Source organism: Heterodontus francisci, unplaced genomic scaffold (assembly GCF_036365525.1).
Source record: "Heterodontus francisci isolate sHetFra1 unplaced genomic scaffold, sHetFra1.hap1 HAP1_SCAFFOLD_43, whole genome shotgun sequence".
Lineage (NCBI taxonomy): Eukaryota > Metazoa > Chordata > Chondrichthyes > Heterodontiformes > Heterodontidae > Heterodontus > Heterodontus francisci.
In genome coordinates, this window is record NW_027141852.1 from 18,617,245 (window position 1) to 18,620,690 (window position 3,446).

Sequence of the window (3,446 nt, forward strand, 5' to 3'; positions counted from 1 at the left end):
GTACAAAAGTAGGGAAGTTATGCCGAACCTGTATAAATCTCTAGTTGGGCCACAACCAGAGAATTGCATCCAGTTCTAGTCAACACACGTTTGGAGGGATGTGAGTGTCCTTGAGAGGCTGGAGAAGATTTATCAGAATGGTTCCAGACATGAGGGATTTTAGCTGTAAGGTTAGGTTGGAGAAGCTGGGGTTGTTCTCCTTGGAGCAAAGGAGATTGAGGGGAGATTTGATAGACATGTACAAGATTATAATAAATATGACAGGTTTAGATAACTTACAGGGCGATGGGGATAGAGCGGGGGAATGGGACTGAATGGATTGATTTACATGGGCTTGATGGGCAAAATGAGTTCCTGTACTGTAGTGACTCCATGACTCAATGACTCTCTCTCCTTCTCTCTCTCTCTCTCTCTCTATCTATCTATCGCTTTACCTCTCTCTGCCTCTCTCTCTCTATCTGTCTTTAGCTGGTCCTCTAACTTTCTATCGCACTATCTCTCTTTTTTCACTCTCTCTCTCTCCATTACACACATATTTGTCAATCACATGTCAAAGAAGGAAGCGTAATGAAGGAATGGCTGCGCCCTTGAAAATGTTTCCAGCAGAATAGTTAAATGTTTAAAGTTTCTGTAGGGAGTTTGACCTGAGATGGTGAGACACAAGGATGTGAGGTTATTAAAGTCTTCACCAAATGTAAAAGGGAATAATTTTCTTCACTGGTGAACCCAAAGGAACAAATATGGCACAAGAATGAGAAAAGTCAGAGGATTGAGAAACATCCAATGGTTCTTCACATCTACAAGTCAGCAGACCCACAGAAAAACAGGAGGTTGAGAGTTCAGATCCAGTGATAGACTGGACAAATATCGAGCCAGTGCTTTTTTCTTGATAAACCTGACATCTGTCCACTTGGCTATTGCACCTCATCTCGATGTATCTGATAATACTGATACTATTTGTATTCCACAGTTGCTTTGAAATCACAGGTAATATAAATGGATTGGGAATGTCAATGGTCAGGAACCATTAATGGATTGGGATAGTCAATGGACTGGAAAATATCAGTGGATTGAGAAATTCTATAGACTGAGTTATATCAATGGATTGGGACAGTTCAGTACATTGTGAAACATCAATGGATTAGGAAACAGGAATTAAAGGGACAGATGGAGTTCAACCTGGAAAAGTGTGAAGTGATTCATTTTGGAAGGTCGAATTTGAATGCAGAATACAGGCTTAAAGACAGGATGCTTGGTAGTGTGGAGGAACAGAGGGATCTTGGGGTCCATGTCCATAGATCGCTCAAAGTTGCCACCCAAGTTGATAGGGTTGTTAAGAAGGCATATGGTGTGTTGGCTTTCATTAACAGGGGGATTGAGTTTAAGAGCCGCGAGGTTATGCTGCAGCTCTATAAAGCCCTGGTTCGACCACACTTGGAATATTGTGTTCAGTTCTGGTCGCCTCATTCTAGGAAGGATGTGGAAGCTTTAGAGAAGGTGCAGAGGAGATTTACCAGGATGCTGCCTGGACTGGAGGGTTTGTTTTACGAAGAAAGGTTGAGGGTGCTAGGGCTTTTCGCATTGGAACGAAGAAGGATGAGAGGTGACTTGATAGAGGGGTACAAGATGATGAGAGGCATAGATAGAGTGGATAGCCAGAGACTTTTTCCCAGGGCAGAAAGGGCTATCACCAGGGGACATAATTTTAAGGTGATGGAGGAAGGTTTCGGGGAGATGTCAGAGGGAGGTTCTTTACACAGAGAGTGGTGGGTGCGTGGAATGCACTGCCAGCGGTGGTAGTAGAAGCAGATACATTAGGGACATTTAAGCGACTCTTGGATAGGTACATGGATGATAGTAGAATGAAAGGTATGTAGGTAGTTTGATCTGAGAGTAGGTTAAAGTTTCGGCACAACATCGTGGGCCGACGGGCCTGTACTGTGCTGTACTGTTCTATGTTCTATGTTTCAGATGAAAGGATTGCATTAATCAATGGATTAGAATGTGGAGAGGCAGGAGAAAATGATGCCATTTTAAGTAGGGGGCCGGGGGTTAGTAGAAACAGACCAGTGCTATTTTACTCTCTATCTCACTCCTTTCTTCTATCTGGCTCATTATCACATCCTCTCTCTCTCAGAGCGGTGGGAATCACTGGAACCCACACTTGCTGCTCAGATTGTTTGGTTCCGGGAAAATACAAGGTCCACATCAGATTGACAGGAAGGATAAATGTGATTCAGAGCCAATCATATTCCTTTTGGTGATGTGTGCTCAGCCTTGTTATATCAGCAAAGGCAGCAGGAAATGCAAATCCTGAAGAGTTTTGATAGAGTAAAGAAGGAGAAAGTGTTGCCAGTGACAGAAGGGTCAGTAACCAGAGGAAACACATTTAAAGTAATTGACAAAAGAATTCGAGTTGTGATGAGGAGATTGTTTTTTCAGCAGTGTGTTGTTCTGGTCTGGAATGCAATCCTGAAAGGTCAGTGGAAGCAGATTCAATGTTAACTCTGAATGGAATTGGCTATTTATCTGACATGGAAAATCTAACAGGGCAATGGGGGAAAGGACAGGAGTGCGGGATGTGGGATGAGATTACATTAGAGATACAGCACTGAAACAGGCCCTTCGGCCCACCGAGTCTGTGCCGAACATCAACCACCCATTTATACTAATCCTACATTGCTGCCAAACATCCCCACCTGTCCCTATATTTCCCAACCACCTACCTACATAAGTGACAATTTATAATGGCCAATTTACCTATCAACCGACAAGTCTTTTGGCTTGTGGGAGGAAACCGGAGCACCCGGAGAAAACCCACGCAGACACAGGGAGAACTTGCAAACTCCACACAGGCAGTACCTGGAATCGAACCCGGGTCCTTGGAGCTGTGAGGCTGCGGTGCTAACCACTGCGCCACTGTGCCGCCCTTAATAGAATAGCTCTGTTAAATATCAAGCAAATGCACAGTAAAAAGGTTCAGTGCTTGGACCTCAGTTATTTTCACTCTGTCAATGGCAGAGAAGGCTCGAGGAACCATGTGGCTGCTTCTCATGTTCTTCACAGTGTCCAGAATAAAGTGTAACATGACACTGATTTCCAGATGGCCGACACAAATGCAACGCACATCTTTTCTGGAAACATCACATTTAAAGTGAGAATCTAATCATAAGGCACGGACGGGATTGAATCCGTGATCTTCAGTTTCCGAGACTGACGCCTTACCACTTGGCCACCATGCCTTTTATTAATGAACACCTGAGGCTCCAGAGGAGGATTTGTGATTCTTTTTCAATTTGGTTGAAACAGCATCGAGAAACATGCACAGAAATAAAGAGGGATTGTGGAATGGGTAACAGATCAGCCTCATTTACATCATCAGCATCATGAAATCTTCATTCAGACGTTCCATTCCCATCCTCAGCTTTTCTCACATCTGTGCAATA

At 43.7% G+C, this 3,446-nt stretch overlaps 1 non-coding gene across 1 annotated transcript; it reads right to left on the reverse strand.

The window, feature by feature from the left end:
- Positions 1–3,171: 3,171 nt before the first annotated feature.
- Positions 3,172–3,242, reverse strand: trnap-cgg (transfer RNA proline (anticodon CGG)). Its single transcript has one exon. It is a non-coding gene; the product is annotated as a tRNA-Pro (tRNA).
- Between the last annotated feature and the right edge of the window lie 204 nt (positions 3,243–3,446).